Source organism: Phyllobates terribilis, unplaced genomic scaffold, assembly GCF_046119375.1.
Source record: "Phyllobates terribilis strain yellow unplaced genomic scaffold, ASM4611937v1 Scaffold_3__8_contigs__length_932513732, whole genome shotgun sequence".
NCBI lineage: Eukaryota > Metazoa > Chordata > Amphibia > Anura > Dendrobatidae > Phyllobates > Phyllobates terribilis.
In genome coordinates, this window is record NW_027362763.1 from 9,626,832 (window position 1) to 9,645,062 (window position 18,231).

The following is an 18,231-nucleotide window of genomic DNA, read 5'->3' on the forward strand; positions in this document are numbered from 1 at the left end:
GAGGCATCCTAGACAGGGCATCGGCGTTGGCGTTCTTGCGGCCCGCCCGGTATTTAATTGTAAATTGGTAATTTGACAGCCGAGCCATCCATCGTTGTTCCAGTGCTCCTAGCTTGACTGTTTCACTTGCTGGAGGCCAAGTAGTGCTTAAATCTTTCGGTGATGGCCCAGACCAAGGCCAGGAACTCCAACTTTAAGCTGCTATAGTTCTCTGGGTTCCTCTCGGTCGGGCGGAGCTTCCTGCTTGCGTATGCGATTACCTTCTCCTGGCCATTCTGCTTCTGACTTAGGACAGCGCCCAGCCCTTCGTTGCTGGCATCAGTATACAGCAGGAACGGTTGGCTGTAGTCAGGGTAGGCTAGGATCTCATCGCCCGTCAGGATCTCCTTCATCTCCTGAAATGACTCGGCTAGCTCCTTACCCCAGTGGAATGGGGGATTTCTGCCTTTCGGGGGCTGCCCTACCAGGAGGTCTTGCAGAGGAGCTGCTTTCTTAGTATAGTCTTTTACAAACCTCCGGTAGTATCCTACTAGTCCCAAGAACTGACGCACCTCCTTGAGGTTCTTCAGCTCCGGCCACTTCTGGATGGCAGTGACCTTCTCCGGGTCTGGTGCTACCCCTTCCGGACTTACAATGTGCCCCAGGTACTGTACCTTTCTCTTGAGCAGGTGGCACTTTGAGGGCTTCAACTTCATCCCGTACCGGGACAGTGATTCAAATACCTCTGCCAGGTGCTTCAAGTGGTCCTCGTACGTTCTGGAGTACACTATTACGTCATCCAGGTAAAGTAACACAGTCTCGAAGTTACGGTGTCCCAGGCAGCACTCCATCAATCTCTGGAACGTCCCAGGGGCATTGCAGAGTCCTAACGGCATACTGTTGAACTCGCAGAGTCCTATCGGGGTGGTGAAGGCCGTCTTCTCCTGATCCTCCTCAGCCACAGCTACTTGCCAGTACCCACTAGTGAGGTCAAGGGTGGAAAAGTAATTTGCAGACTTTAAGGCAGCTAGGGACTCCTCTATGCATGGTAAAGGGTATGCATCCTTATGTGTAATGAGATTTACTTGACGGTAATCTACACACATTCTCATGCTCCCGTCCTTTTTCCTAACTAGCACTACGGGAGCTGCCCAGGGACTACAACTATCCCTTATTACCCCCGCCTTCCTCATGTCTTGCAACATTTCCTTTGCCTTCTGGTAGTGAGCTGGTGGTATAGGCCTGTAACGTTCTTTGATGGGTGGATGGTCGCCTGTGGGGATATGATGTTGAAGCCCCTTAATCCTCCCGAAGTCAAGTGGATGTTTACTGAACACCTGCGAGTATTCTTGAACCAACCGGTGTACACCCTGTTTTTGATGGGCATGAGTGGTGTCTGTCCAACATGGAGCTGTTGACACCAATCCTCCACCTGGGTTGCAGGGTCATTTTCCTCCCCTTCATTTGGTGAGGTTAAGGACTCCGCCTTGTGAATGCAGTTGTTATTTACAGCATGTAATTTGGCAACAGTGGCATAACGGGGCAATCTGACCTCATCTTCCCCACAGTTGAGAAGACAGACGGGCACCCTCCTATTACGTTCATCCACCACCCCCCTGGCGGTTAAGAGCGTGGGTCTGTGCTCGGAGCAAAGGGGTTCTACTACCGCCTGGTAGCTCTGTCCTCTAAGACCTATAGCAGCTCTACACAAGATGAGCATTTCACTCATTGGGGGGATGACAATGGGTATTGGGTCCGTCACTCGCACGTTACCCATTTCACCGTCTGTTAACCTTACTTGCTGTTGATACATCAGGACTTGGATCTCCTTCTGCAGTGCCTTCCTCTGTCTTGGTCTGGCAGTGTCAGCAATCTGTTGGAGCAAGAACACAACTTCTCCCAAACAGTTACAACAATGTTAGTGCCAAGTACCATATACGGATTGGTGTCATCAGGATTAGTCTCTACTACAATTAGTCCCTGGTCCTTCAGCTCCACTCTCCCCACCTTTACAGTCACATTCTTAACCCCGATTAGGTTAAGGGGGAGTCCGTTTGAGGCATAAACAGAAAGATTTGGAGCTGGCGGATGTACAGTGCTGGCCAAAAGTATTGGCACCCCTGCAATTCTGTCAGATAATACTCAGTTTCTTCCTGAAAATGATTGCAATCACAAATTCTTTGGTCTTATTATCTTCATTTAATTTGTCTTCAATGAAAAAAAACACAAAAAGAATTGTCCTAAAGCCAAATTGGATATAATTCCACACCAAACCTAAAAAAGGGGGTGGACAAAAGTATTGGCACCCTTTGAAAAATCATGTGATGCTTCTGTAATTTGTGTAATTAACAGCAGCTGTAACTTACCTGTGGCACCTTACAGGTGTTGGCAATAACTAAATCACACTTGCAGCCAGTTAACATGGATTAAAGTTGACTCAACCTCTGTCCTGTGTCCTTGTGTGTACCACATTGAGCATGGAGAAAAGAAAGAAGACCAAAGAACTGTCTGAGGACTTGTGAAACCAAATTGTGAGGAAGCATGAGCAATCTCAAGGCTACAAGTCCATCTCCAAAGACCTGAATGTTCCTGTGTCTTCCGTGCGCAGTGTCATCAAGAAGTGTAAAGCCCATGGCACTGTGGCTAACCTCCCTAGATGTGGACGGAAAAGAAAAATTGACGAGAGATTTCAACGCAAGATTGTGCGGATGGAGGATGAAGAACATCGACTAACATCCAAACAAGTTCAAGCTGCCCTGCAGTCCGAGGGTATAACAGTGTCAACCCGTACTATCCGTCGACGTCTGAATGAAAAGGGACTGTATGGTAGGATACCCAGGAAGACCCCACTTCTTACCCCGAGACATAAAAAAGCCAGGCTGGAGTTTGCCAAAACTTACCTGAGAAAGCCTAAAACGTTTTGGAAGAATGTTCTCTGGTCAGATGAGACAAAAGTAGAGCTTTTTGGGAAAAAGCATCAACATAGAGTGTACAGGAAAAAAAAAGAGGCATTCAAAGAAAAGAACACGGTCCCTACAGTCAAACATGGCGGAGGTTCCCTGATGTTTTGGGATTGCTTTGCTGCCTCTGGCACTGGACTGCTTGACCGTGTGCATGGCATTATGAAGTCTGAAGACTACCAACAAATTTTGCAGCATAATGTAGGGCCCAGTGTGAGAAAGCTGGGTCTCCCTCAGAGGTCATGGGTCTTCCAGCAGGACAATGACCCAAAACACACTTCCAAAAGCATTACAAAATGGTTTGAGAGAAAGCACTCTAGACTTCTAAGGTGCCCAGCAATGAGTCCAGACCTGAATCCCATAGAACACCTGTGGAGAGATCTCAAAATGGCAGTTTGGAGAAGGCACCCTTCAAATATCAGGGACCTGGAGCAGGTTGCCAAAGAAGAATGGTCTACAATTCCAGCAGAGCATTGTAAGAAACTCATTGATGGTTACCGGAAGCGGTTGTTCGCAGTTATTTTGGCTAAAGGTTGTGCAACCAAGTATTAGGCTGAGGGTGCCAATACTTTTGTCCGGCCCTTTTTTGGAGTTTTGTGTGAAATGATCAATGATTTGATTTTTGCTTCATTCTCTTTTGTGTTTTTTCCTTGCAAGCAAATTAAATGAAGAGAATAATACCAAAGAATTTGTGATTGCAATCATTTTCAGGAAGAAACTGAGTATTATCTGACAGAATTGCAGGGGTGCCAATACTTTTGGCCAGCACTGTAGGTCGTCCTTTTACCAGAACCTCTTGTAGAGGACGTCAGGCATGATGGTTACCTGAGATCCTGTGTCCAGCAGGGCGTGCGTCGGGATCCCGTCCAGTACAATGGACAGGAAAGGTCTTCCTCCGACGAACCTGTTGTACCAGTCTGATGGGCCTGGGGAATTTACTCCTGGGTGTCAGCCCTCGGCCCCAGGGTTTTCTCGTTTGAAGGACAATTCTGGGCGGTGTGTCCGGTCTTACGGCAGCGGTAGCAGGTAGGGTCCTTTAGTGGACGTCGCTGGTCACTGGTCCTCGTAGAGGGTGATGTTGGTCTCCTCCTCCTTCGCATCCAGAGGACATCCTCAGGGCTATCGGCTAACAGGATTTTCCCTCCTTCCTCGGGCTCCATCCGCAGCTGCAGGGCACTCAGCACAGCGGTCAGGGTTTTGCTCAACTGACGCACTTCAGAGCGCAGACTGTCCAGTTCTCTAGGGGACGTTGCTGGAACCTTGGCTTCAGCAGCCACCGGGGAAAAGGTGGGTGTAGCAGGCACTGGGGTAGCCCCACCCTGGTAACATTGGATGGCATTTGTTTCCAGGGGCTGCAATCCTTTTATAGCCATGTCCTTAAGATTGTCAAAGGTGGCATCTGGATGATCTAGACCTCAGTCCCCGGACAAACTTTTCCTTCAGCATTTTGTGTTTATTTTCGATGCTGGTCGGACTAACCTGTTTCAGAGCCCACAGGGCCCCTTGAAGACGGCAGGCGTAGTCCCGAACATTGTCCTCCGGCTGTTGAGAACAGTTGTAGAACCTCATCCGGAGGTCCGCTTCAGTAAGATCCTCAAAGACAGTCCGTAGTTTTTGAAATATTGCGGACACTGACTCCTGGTCTGTGGCCGACCATGTTTCCACTTCCCGTTCCGCAGCACCAGTCAGTTGTCCTAATACAACGGCGGCTCTTTGCTTGCCTGTCATGGAGTACATATCTAAGATACCGCATATCTTCCGCTTGATTCCAGACAAGGTATCTGGTTTGCCATTGTACTGGGGGAGCCATTTTGCTCCAGGAATGTATGATAGTGTCATTGGAATGACAGGGGTTACAGGCGCTGCTGGAGGCGCGGCCGCCTCGGTCTGCCCGGCGTCGGGCGCGGATTGGACATCAGGGACGTTAACCGGTATGTCGGCGTTGTGCTGGTCGTCGGACATTCTGGCGCCCCCCTAGCTAACCGTGGCCTACCTTGCGTCGCTTGCGTCCTACGTCAGAGCGTTCAGCGACGCTCCTTACAGGACCTGGCGCTTCCTGATTTTACGTCGAGGCGTGGGGCGTGTCCGGGGCTTCGCGCTCTTTTGCAGGTACGCCCCTCAGTTTCCCGCGGTTACGCCCTTCTTCTCGCTCGGCGGCCCAGCAATGGCGGCTGTCTTCACCACAGTCAAATATACAGTTCACTTCAATAAAGGCGCACAGTACCTGGTGGCAACGGGCATAACACTGCGGCGTTGCAGCGGGCATGCTATCCTGTTCGTGACGCCAGGAAAGATGACTCGCCCAGGGTGAATGGGGATGACTCGGTACCCGGGCCTTTTTGCCTGACTTTGGGGATGTCGCGGTGGTCGGCTCCCAGGCCCGTACTCTGGGGTCAGCTTTTAAAAAGGGATTGGTTTGTTTATTAGTTTTATTAAAGTTTGTGACGCCACCTGTGGCTTCTTGTAAGAATCACCAGCGCTGCGCAGTCCACTGAGGCTGATGATAAGGCAGCTCGATGGTGTAGCTCCCCACAGGTGGAGCTGGGCCTCAGGGCAGTGTACGGAGAGGGGGATGCAGGACAGGTGAGACCCAGCCGGGTCAGAGCAAGAACAGGGACAGACACGATAGTCACTTAAGTACCTTTTACTGGTGGAAATTCAGGCACATCCCGGAGCACTGTAGGGTGAAGGGTGCATATCAGGATCCTCCCCAATGAGCAGGTGTAGGGCCTCCTGTTTCTTGCCTCTGCGTAGTAAGTTTCTGACCTGCCTGGAGCTAGGCATAACTTTGTTCCTGTCCTGCGCTGGCTGACCTTGTGGTAGGGCCTTCTCTTGGAATACACGCTCCTCAGCTTGCGGGGCATATGTGTTTCCTGGCTCTGTTACGTAACAGCACTTTAGCGATCCTGGGACTTGTAGCTCTCCAGGGATTCCGGTTATGCCTTACTGGGTCATAGAGATCCCGGTAACCGGTGTCTGGTAAATTCTTCGTGGTGAGCTAGTTAAGCTCCTCTGCCCCCTATGTACTAACTCTCCACTCGCCTTCAGCCTACTCGGGCCCTCACTAGGCTATACACACTAACGGCAGCTTGCCGCGCTTCACCGATCTTATGGCGCCGGCACACCTAAAGCTCACTATTCTGAGCTACAACTCAACAGAGCTCAACTCTGCATTCAGACCTGTACTTGCTGAACTCTTCGGAGGAACTGCTGAATCACTGAGCTCCACTGCAGACTGACCTCTCTCAGGCTTCTCTACTGCAGGAACTCCCTCAACAGACTGAACTGCCTGGCTCCACCTTCCCTATTTATCTCCCTAACGGGCTCCCTCTGCTGGTCTGAGGTGGAAGGTGGAGATGTGTGAATGTTTATGGGGGCCTCTTCTGGAGGATTCCATCAATGCACTCTTCTAGGATCTGTGATACCAAGCGCAGCTGGGCGTCACAACTGCATCAATGTGGCAATGTGGCATGGAGGCGATCAGCCTGTGGCCCAGCTGAGGTGTTATGGAAGCCCAGGTTGCTTTGATAGCAGCCTTCAGCTCGTCTGCATTGTTGGGTCTGGTGTCTCTCATCTTCCTCTTGACAATACCCCATAGATTCTCTATAATAGATTCTCTATGGGGTTAAGGTCAAGCGAGTTTGCGGCCAATCAAGCACAGTGATACTGTTGTGTGTAAACCAGGTATTGGTACTTTTGGCCGTGTGGACAGGGGCCAAGTCCTGCTGGAATGACATTTCCATCTCCAAAAAGCTTGACAGCAGAGGGAAGCATGAAGTGCTCTAAAATGTCCTGGTAGACGGCTGCGCTGACTTTGGTCTTGATAAAACACAGTGGACCTACACCAGCAGATGACATGGCTCCCCAAACCATCACTGATTGTGGAGACTTCACAGTAGACCTCCAGCAGCTTGGATTGTGGCCTCTCCACTCTTCCTCCAGACTCTGGGACCTTGTGGAGTGTGTCAATGACTGCCTTCTGGACATCTGTCAAGTCAGCAGTCTTCCCCATGATTGTGGAGCCTACTGAAACAGACTAAGGGACCTTTTTAGGAAGCCTTTGCAGGCTTTTGCATTACTGAGATAATGACTTTGGTGTTTTCATTGGCTGTAAGCAATAATCATCAACATTAACAGAAATAAACACGTGAAATAGATCACTCTGTGTGTAATGACTCTGTATAATATAGAAGTTTCACTTTTTGCATTGAAGAACTGAAATAAATTAACATTTTGATGATATTCTAATTTAGTGAGATTCACCTGTAGATGTAAAAAAAAAACCACAAAGGTACAAGAAAGGAGAATTATCTTGGACTCGGCCTGTATATTAACAATAAGTATGCATTTACCGCACTTTCTGAAAAATAAAGAGATTTGGGGAATAACCCTTTAAGAACATATAGAAAGTTGATTAACTTTGCATTTAGTAAGTAAATGGACAATGAACAAAAATCTGCAAAAAGATGTACATAGATTGTACCATTATCTGAAGAATAGAGTTTTCTTGTAGATACAGGTAATAAGGTGACGACTTTTCTCTCCGCTTTACCTTGTGGGGGCGTCCAGCTTGCTTTATACTTACAGGATGCAGTGGTTCACTGCTACTTTTGAAGTATCCTCATGGAAATAAATCCCTGAATCGCTCCTGTAGACCTGCAGCACTCCACCGATCATGATGTCGCCTTCCCGGGAGAACTCCTGCGGAATGACGGGCTCCCCTATGAAGCATGCTCGTTTCTCAGCTTTGTCCTCCGTGCCCGGTAACATAGATAAAAGTAATACCGGTTTCAGTAACGAGGCCAATTTTTCCCTCAGACTAGCCTGGTGGGAGATAGATACAAATCTGTGAGTTGTACAAATATGGAGAACACAAGGAGACAGAAAACTACTTTTTTTGTCTAGTTTTTCACGTAGGGTGATATTTAGGGTAACTGTTCGCTTCATGTTTTCTTGTGACTATTTTTGGGACTGATGGATATAATCCATAAAGTCAGCTTTCCCTGGTGTATACTTTATAGCGGGATCAGGTTCACAATACTTTGGGCTTTCAGTACAGGACAGTAAGAAGATTTACTAAGACAACTGCACCAGAAATCAGGGTCAACTTGTGCCAAAAAAATGTCATACCACTACATTTATTACCAGACATTTTTTTCCGTCCTGGTACCTCAATGGATGCTGAAAACAGCGTCCAAATTTTGGCACGAAGTAAGTCAATTAGTAGGTGGTGTAAAGTTAGACAAGACTGGCAAAAGATTCACCAAATGTGTCACCTGTGACGGATCAACCCCGTACTCCAAGATTTTGCCACATGGGGGTTGTCGTAGCGCCTATGCAGCTAATGGGACATAATGTTATAAAGTGGGGTGAATATTGTGGATCGTATATTGTTGGACATCCTGTGATGTGACCGAAGCACTCTTGGCCCCCACCTTCCTGTGCTCACTTAGCAGTGGCAAACAGACAATGTGCTGATTAATGGGTTGTTGCATAACTGCTGTCTGGGAGCCTACTGTGGGTATTATCTGGTGAGAACAATAGGTGGTAGAAATAGCCTGTGTGATTCTCTATAAAACCTGCTTGTGAGAATAAAAGTTTAGTTCACCTTGGAGACACTGTGCGATAGTCATATTTTATATATCCCAGTGTAAGAAAAGCCTTTCCATGTCAGGGACCTGCAGAAGAAGATTGGACATCTGCAGATGGGGTAACTAGCTCCCGTCACATCACCCAACCTGAGCTGCTGGGTTATATTTGACGCAGTCATGCTCTCTAGACCAGGGGTGCACACATTTTTTGGTCTAAGGTCCATATTGTCATATTCAATAATTTTCAAAGGCCGTAATAAAACTTAATAGGGTTTTATTGGATTTTGAGTGGTTTATGACATATTAAAAGTAAGTGCCATAAATATCTAAGAGATGCTGGTTCCACTAACAGGACTCCCACATATCTGGAGAACAGAGGTGCTCTTATTCCCTCAATCAGAAAACTAGAAAGCAAGAGACCCGGCACACATGTAACTCCATTGATGAGTTTGGGCATTGTACTAGATGGATGCATTTCCCATTTCCATTAAAAGGTATATATCCCCAGGTATTTAATCCGAGTGGAGGCAAGTCATGGAACGTGGGAACATTAACACCGAGCTGATCCAAAATAAGAACTTTATTAGGAAAAATCTAATTGAACTCTGCATATCCAAAATGAACGAGACATAGCATGAAGATGATCTTTCATAAACTTGAAAAACGATCGTCTACTGAGATACAACATCGATCTGACAGCATCCAAAATCATCATAGGAAAAGTGATACCGAGATCTCGAAATAAGATCTGAGGTTTGGACCTTTTCTAACGAGTGGGACCAATTCCCAACAAAATGTTAAGGACTAATAAAAAGACTGATTAGTAAGATCTAAGGGGTAACATTTCTCCTTGTGCAGAGTGACACGCCTGTCACTCTCCACAAGGAGAGAAGAAATGTTACCCCTTGGACCCCTGTCAGAAATCTCTCATACAGCCAAATTGGATCTCATACTTTGCTCTGACGAGAGCCAACACACCGAGACACCGAATTGAGATCCTGGTTTGGCTTTTATTCTAAGTTATATGGCAAGGCTCGTTAAAGGGTCGATATTGACTTTTAGGATTGCTACATCCAATAGGTGGTGTCATAGAGAATGATTAAATTCCATAAGACAGCTCCAGGGAAGACACATTCAACATGGGGGACTATGAGCTTACACTTCATGGAAGTAGAACCCCATTGAACATGTGGTGTGGTGAGGAAAAGTAATTAAATAGTAGGAAGCTCTAGCTGCAAACTTCTTTTGAGGCAGGGACTGCCTGCGGTGACCGAATGGATAAAGAAGGATATCTATTGTAGAGAAAAGTCAGAAAGACTGGGATTTATAGATTCAAGAGGCAGAGAAGTGGGAAATATAACACCGTTGGAGGTAACTCTTGTTCTCTTCAGAAGAAACTGGACATCTGCAACTAGACGGTTCGGTGCCAGTGGTCAACTAGGAATACTGGGGTTTGCATCAATCTGATATTGATGGGATATAGATTTTCAGCTTCATAAAGAAGGGACGAACGTGATGCACTCACTCACATCAGTCTAGGGCTGCTAGGATCCCTGCAATTGAATAACAGCATGATAAATGATGCTATACCTGTCATATTTGGAGTCTAAATAATGGTAAAATCATGATAAAAATATGACGAAAATGTCTAATCCCAGAAACCTTCAGAAGCATAGATATCTCATAAGTTGGAGATTTCATAAAATCCTGAAGGGCTAAGAACATCCCACAACTCAGCCCACGTGAGGTCATCAAGGGCAGGTGGGTGGGTGTAACTTAGGATACAATAAAAGGCAAATACAAATCATGATCTGTGTTTAATGCTAAGGAAGATACATACCTGTGTAGGTTTAATGTGCGTTCTACATTTCACCAGACGCTTCTCAATCGGATTGCTTCCATCCGCTAAGCTGTGAGCCATTTCTGTGACCATTTCTGTAAGTTTCTTTATTATTCCTTTTTATTTTAAGTAATTGTATATGCTGTATTGTTTTGTCCCCTTTATAAAATCTTTTGTATTTTTATATAAACACTGCCTATCATTCAGGATTAAATTTAACCCCTTTAACCCCGAAGGCTGTTTGCACGCTAATGACCAGGCCAATTTGTACAATTCTGACCACTGTCACTTTATGAGGTAATTACTCTGGAACGCTTCAATGGATACCACTGATTCTGAGATTGTTTTTTTTCATGATGGTGATATAATTTATTTGATATCACTTGCGTTTATTTGCGAAAAAAAAATCAGAAATTTGGCAAAAATTTTGGAAATTTTGCAATTTTCAAACTGAATTTCCATGTCCTTAAATCAGAGAGATATGTCACACAAAATAGTTAATAAAATAACATTTCCCACATGTCTTCTTTACATCAACACAATTTTGAAAGCACATTTTTTTTTGTTAGGAAGTTATAAGAGTTAAAAATTGACCTGTGCTTTCTCATTTTTCCAACAAAATTTACAAAATCATTGTTTTAGGGACCACATCAAATTTGAAGCCACTTTGAGAGGTCTATATGACAGAAAATACCCAAAAGTGACACCATTCTAAAAACTATACCGCTCAATGTTCTTAAAACCACAATCAAGAAGTTTATTAACCCTTCAGGTTCTTCATAGCAATTAATGGAATGTGAAAGGAAAAAATTAACATTTAACTTTTTTTTCGCAAAAATTTTACTTTAGACCCAAAGTGTTTTTATTTTCGCAAGGGTAACAGGAAAAAATTGACCCCAAAATTTGTTGTGCAATTTCTCCTGAGCACGCCAATACCCTATATGTGGGGTAAAACCACTCTTTGGGTGCAGGGCAGGGTTCGGAAGGAAAGGAGCGCCATTTGACTTTTTGAATGTAAAATTTGCTTGAATAATTAGCGGACGCCCTGTTGCATTTGGGGATCCCCTGATGTGCCTAAACAGTGGAAACCCCCCACAAGTGACACCATTTTTGGATACTAGACCCCTCAGGAAACTTATCTAGATGTGTGGTGAGCACCTTGAACCCCCAAGTGTTCCACAGAAGTTTATAACGTGAAGCCGTGAAAATAAAAAAAATCCCATTTTCCCCGCTAAAATGTTTTTTTAGCCCCAAATTCTTTATTTTCAAAGGGTAACAGGAGAAAATTGACCCCAAAATGTGTTGTGCAATTCCTCCTAAGCACGCAAATACCCCATATGTTGGGGAAAACTATTGTTTGGGTGCACGGCAGGGCTCAGAAAGGAAGGAGTGACATTTTGGAACGAAGACTTTGATGGAATGGTCTGCGGGTGTCATATAGCGGTTGGAGAGCCCCTGATGTGCCTAAACAGTGGAAAATTCCCACAAGTGACCCCATTTTGGACCCCAAAATTTGTTGTGTAATTTCTCCTGAGTACGCTGATACCCCATATGTGGTCGAAAACTACTTTTGAGGCACAGTGCAAAGCTCAGAAAGGAAGAAGCCATATTGGAGTTCATATTTTGCTGGGCTGGTTTGACGGTGCCATGTCACATTGGCAGAGCCCCTAAGGTGCCAGAACAGCAGAACCCCCCCATAAGAGACCCCATTTTACAAACCACACCTCTCAATAAATTCATCTTGGGGTGCAGGGAGCGTGTTGACACCACATGTGCCTCACAGAATTTTACACCATTGGGCGGTGGAGAAAGAATAATTACAATACTACACAAAGTTTGTTTTAGCCCCAGCTTTCACATTTTCATACTGGGAAATGGGTAAAAATGGCACCAAAAATTTGTCACACAATTTTTGCTGAATGTAGAAATACCCCATATGTGGCTGTACAGTACTCCGTAGCCACATGGTGAGACTCGGGAGGGAAGAAGAGCTATTTGCCTCCTGGAGCGCAGATTTTCCTGGCATATTATGCAGACTTCATATACAGAGACCCTAAGTGCTAGGAGAGCAGAATTCCCCCTCAAATGACCCCATTTTGGAAATTATACCCCTTTAGGAATTTATCTACAGGTGTGGTGAGGATTTTAACTACATGGGTGTTTTCCATAAACAAGCTGCAGTGGATGTTGCTGTGAGAAAATTGTAAACTGCTGTTGTAGTAACCAGTACGTTATGCCCAGCTCGTGCTTCTAGAGAAATGCACCCGTAAATTAGGCGGGTTCTCATCACTACAGAAATACCAAAAATGTGGACACTAACTGCGGTTTAGACACACCGTGGGGCTCAAAAGGGAGGTGGGCATTTCTATTTTGGAGCACAAAATTTGCTGAATTTCTTTTGGGGGGCAAGGACCATTTCACTTTTCCAGAGTCTTTGTGCTACTAGTAACGTGGAAGCCCCCTATATTTCCATTAACAGATGAAAAACCTGAGTGGGGATCAAAAATGTTATATAAAATGTTCCCATTTATCCTGTGCTCTACACTGAGCACTGATTTCGGGGTTTTCATTTAAATCTTCGAGTGACGTAATTCAGATGAACCCCCGAGGGATTCATTCACTATAATGAGGCAGCAGAGTTACTCTGGACTCCATCTGGCCTCTGTTTAGCAGTGTCCTTTTTTTCAGAGGATCACAAAACTGTGGCTGATGACACTTTTTGCACGCCTAATAAATAAAAGGACACCGTGGGATCACAGGCCAGACAGCGTCCATGGTGCCTCCATCTGCCTCATTACAAGGAATCTTCCACCGGGGGTTCCGTCTGAATCACGTATTTCAGAGATTTACATGGAAACCCCGGTGTAAACGCTCAGTGCAGTACGAAGGATAAATGTGAGCGATCTTTGGGAGGTAGAATGAACAAATCAGCAGCAGGTGAAGAATTGGTTTTATATATTTTTTACGCCGTTCCTCGTGATTAGACGACTTTATTCTTCGGGTCGGTACTATAACAGCGATACCAGCTTTATATCGTGTTTTTATGTTTGGCTGCTGTCGCACACTAAAATACGCTTTTTTTTTTGCAAAAACTAGTTTTTGCATCGCCATATTTTGAGAGCTACAATTTTTTCATATTTCAGCCGACAGAGTCATGTAAGGGTTTGTTTTTCACGGGACAAGTTGACGTTTTTATTAGAACCATGTGCGGGCATGTGACATTTTTTGATCGCTTTCTATTCCGATTTTTGGGAGGCAGAATAAACAAAAAATAACAATTCAGGAATTGTTTTTTTTTTTTATTTTTTTATGCCGTTCTGCGTGTGGTAAAATTGATAAGGCGGCTTTATTCTTCAGGTCAGTACGTTTACAGCAGTACTAAATTTATATCTTTTTTATGTTTTGGAGCTTTTATACAATAAAAACTATTTTATAGAAAAAAACTTTTTTTGCATCGCTTTATTCTGAGAGCTATAACTTTTTTATTTTTCTGCTGATGGAACTGTGTGGCGGCTTGTTTTTTTGCGGAACCATCAGCTGTACCATTTTTATTTACATTCGTCTTTTTGATCATGTTTTATTCCACTTTATGTTTGATGATAAAGCATTGTTTTTTGCTTAGTTTTTTTATTTTTTACCGTGTTTACTAAAGGGGTTAACTAGTCAGACAGTTTTATAGGTCAGGTAGTTCTGGACACGTCGATACCAAATTTGTGTATTTTTATTTATTTATTTTTTTATAATAATATTAGATGGTGGCCCGATTCTAACGCATCGGGTATTCTAGAATATGTATGCGGCTGACCGGGCGCAATCAGCAGAGCGGTGTTTAAATTTGGCGCCAAATTCGCTGATTGGTCGCGGCCAAATGGAAGCATGCTCCTGTGGCTTTGAAATTCTACTGCATCCCCCTTATTCACCCGACCCACCATCGGACTTCCACCTCTTTCCAAAAATGAAGTTATTTTTGAAGGGTAAACATTTTCCAGCTAATGAGACTCTGAATTCCGAAGTCACAGCGTGGCTTTTGGAGCAACCTATCGACTTTTACAAGCGAGGTGTTTACAGTTGCTTGAAGAGATGAGAGAAGTGTGTGTCCTCAGGTGGCACCTATGTAGAGAAGGACTAATAACTGTGTCAAGATTCATTGCTCTCAGTCCACAGGAAGTGGGTCATGGGAAATCTTTAACCCCTTTCCGACGTGGTACGTAATAGTAAGCACCACGTCGGCACCCCCTGTTCAGCGCGGGCTCCGGTGCTGAGCCCGTACTGAACCAGGCACATGTCAGCTGATTTATACAAATCTCTGACAGCGGCATTTAACAGCGCCGCGCCGGAAGCGCGTCACTTACCCCGCCCATCGGTGACCCTATCACGTGATCGCGGGTCACCGATGCGTGGGCATGACAACCCGGGGCCTGTGTAAAGATTGCTATGAATAAAATATAAATATAAATATAAATATATTTTTTTATTGTTCATAATTTTACAATTTTTTTTCAATTTCTTTCACTTTTTTACTTTGTCCCACTATGGGACTTTCGTTTTTTGCAGGCTGATCACTTGTATAGCACAGGGATGCTGGAGCATCCCTATGCTATGCGGGCTGTCAGCGCTGCACTGCAAGCAAGAATGTTAGATCATGCTCTGCACATGATCTAACTAACTTGCTGGTGCTTGGTGACCCGGATGTCGTCATGATGACATCAGGTCACTATGGCAACGATCGGGACCCCACGATGACGTCGCAGGGTTTCCGATTCAAGGTAATGCTTTCCTCTGCTTGCTCCCGAAATGCTGGGATCGACTTCGATATCAGCATTTCGGGAGTTAATGTGCCGGGAGCGATGCGGTACCGCTCCTGGCACTGAGTACTGGGTGTCAGCTGTCAGAATCAGCTGACACCCGGCAGCGATCGCGCACACACAGCCTCTGTGTGGGCACGATCGCCAAGACATATATATACTTACCAGGTCATTAAGGCCCAGGGCACAGTCTTTTAAAAGAATTGGAGCTACTTTGACAATCTTAGCAGGGTTAATTATGTGCTGTGGTTCCTCCTTAGAATCAGTTACATCGAAGGATCGAGACAAGGCATCTACTTACACATTCTTTCTCGTAGGACGGAACTGCAACTCAAAGTTGAACTGAACGTAGAAGTGCGCCCACCTGGCTTGGCAAGGATTTAACCATTGGTGGACTGCAGAAAGGTTAAATTCTTATGGTCCGTGAATTTTATCACCAGAGAGCTGGCACCATCCAATAGATGTCTCCATTCTTCAAGTGTCATCTTAATGGCCAATAGTTCACGCTCTCCGATAGTATAGTTTAGCTCAGCCAAAGATAACAGCTTAGAGAAGACACAGGAGACAGACCTCCCCAAAGAAGTCCTTTGCAGAAGGACTGCTTCAGCAGTGATAGCGGAGGCATCCACTTCCAGAAGGAACTGCTTGTTAAGATTTGGGTGGTGCAGTACCAGAGCTCTTGTGAAGGCCTCTTTCAAGTGTTGAAAGGCTGACTCAGACTACAACTTGACATTGCCATGAAGGACGAGAAGTGTAAAATAAATTGCCTGTAGAAGTTAGCGAAACCCATGAAGCGCTGGATGGCACGCAAACCTTGAGGACAAGGTTAGAAGTGAACGGCAGAAACATTCTCTGGATCCATCTCGAGATGCTGGTTGGGAACAATGTAACAAAGGAAGAGCAAGGAGGTTTTTTCAAAAACACATTTGGGCAACTTGGCAAAAACAATTGTTCTCCCGAAGATGCTGCAATACTTGGCAGATGTGTGTAGGTAGATCAGAGAAGAATATCAGGATATCATTCAAATACACAATCATGGAAACATAGAGGAGATTCCAGAAGATCTCAATAACGAACTCCTAAAACATGGAGGGTGCATTTCACAGACCATCGGGCATGACGAGATACACGTAGTGACCGTCGCGGGTATTAAAAGCTGTCTTCCATTCGGCGCTATTGTGGATCCGGGTCAAGTTATCAGCCCTTTGTAGATCCAATTAAGTGAAAATCTTTGCCCCACGGATTCTCCAAAAAAGTTCTGAGATCAACGGCAGAGGATACTTGTTCTTGATGGTGATTACTTAAGACACCGATCGATGCAGTGACACAGGGAGCCATCCTTTTTAGTCACGAAGAAGCCAGCACCGACAGGAAAAGGGGACTTACAGATGAATCCCTTAGCTAGGTTTTCTTGGATGTATTCCGACATGCCACAAGTCTCTGGCAATGAGAGTGGATACATCTGGCCACAGGGTGGAGATGTGCGAGGCTGCAGATCGATAGGACAATCATAAGATCTATGGTGTGGCAAAACCTCGGCCTTCTATTCAAAAAAGATGTCTGCAAAGGCACGATAATGGTTGGGCAGAGAAGCAAGGTGGGAAATCATGGAGGGCGGAGTCGTTGGGTGTGACCTTGGCAATGAAGTTGAAAGCACAATATGGTCCCCAGTAAAGCACCTGACCACTGAACAAGTCAATAACCAGCGCGTGTAAACGCGGCCATGGAAGACCCAGAAGACCAGGATTCACGGATTCGGGTAGCACATAGAAATAAATTTTGTCAGAATACAGGACTCCAATCCGCAGTGTGACTGGCAGCGTGATGAATTGAATAGGGTCTGCCAGGAGTTGTCTGTCAATGGAGGCAACAATCAGTGGATCATCAAGCTGTTGAGTAGGGAGCTGAAGTTGACTAACCAGATCCTGGTGGATGAAGTTGCCAACGGAGCCAGAATCCTGATGGGCAGCCGCAGAGAGAGAATTCTCCTCCCAGGCCAGGATAACTTTGTTCAATAGCCTTGGAGAGCAATTACTCTCACCTAGGGTTATCTCTACAGCCAACTCTAGGTGCTGGAGTTTTCCGGTCTCACAGGGCACTGGCGAACAAAATGTTCCTTGCCCCCACAGTTCATGCTTACGTTCTCTCTGTACCTCTGCTGTTGTTTGTGAACAGTTTGGCCTGCTCAACCTGCATTGGCTCAGTGGCTGGTGGTCTTCTGGCATGAGGAGACACCAAAGCTTGTTCCAGGGCTCTCTCATGGAAGCAGAGATCTATCCTATTAGCCAGGTGTATAAGGGCATCCAGCGAGGATGGCAGATCTATGCCTGTCAAGTCATCCTTCATATGACTGGACAGGCCCTGGCAGAAGGTTGTCACCAGGGATTCTTCGTTACAAGCTAGCTCCGCTGCTAAGGCATGGAAGCGTAAAGCATACTGGGCCATGGTATCTGTGCTCTGCATAAGAGACAAAAGGAAAGAAGCAGCTAAAAAGGTAAGTCCTGGAATCTTGGATACCGCTTGGAACATCTCCAGGAACCTCCCAACACCACAGGTCTCCAGATCACCACGTTCCCAAATGGGATTTGCCAAGACCAGGACTTGTCCAGACAGCAGAGAGACCATAAATTCTATCTTAGGCTGGTCCAAAGGAAAGCGATGAGTGTGGAGTGTGAAGTGGATCTGACACTGATTAATAAAGCCGCGGCTCTCCTTGGGGTCACCATCTTAGCAAGACGGAAGAGAAAGCTGTAGCTTAGCAGTTCCACCAGAAACTGAGGCTCTAGGCGATTCTCTCGGGGAGGCTGACAGTCCTGAGGAGGGTTGGCAAATCGTGGCAGAGGCGGAAGGCAGGGCGGACATTGCGGCGGACAGACTTTGCAGCTGGGTTGCCACCATAGCCTGCATCATCTGGTCCTGATGCTCACGTTGAGAGCACACCTCCTCGTACAGTACTTGCACGTTTGACTTGAGATCTCTGGGTCCGGATTTGTAAGTGGGGTCTATGGCCTGAACGCACTGCAACACTGCTGGGTGTGGACCCACTGTGCTATGGG

General features: G+C 45.7%; 1 pseudogene; it reads left to right on the top strand.

The window, feature by feature from the left end:
• Positions 1-17,193, top strand: part of LOC141257871 (uncharacterized) — an 80,835-nt pseudogene extending 63,642 nt beyond the window's left edge.
• The last annotated feature ends 1,038 nt before the right edge of the window (positions 17,194-18,231 follow it).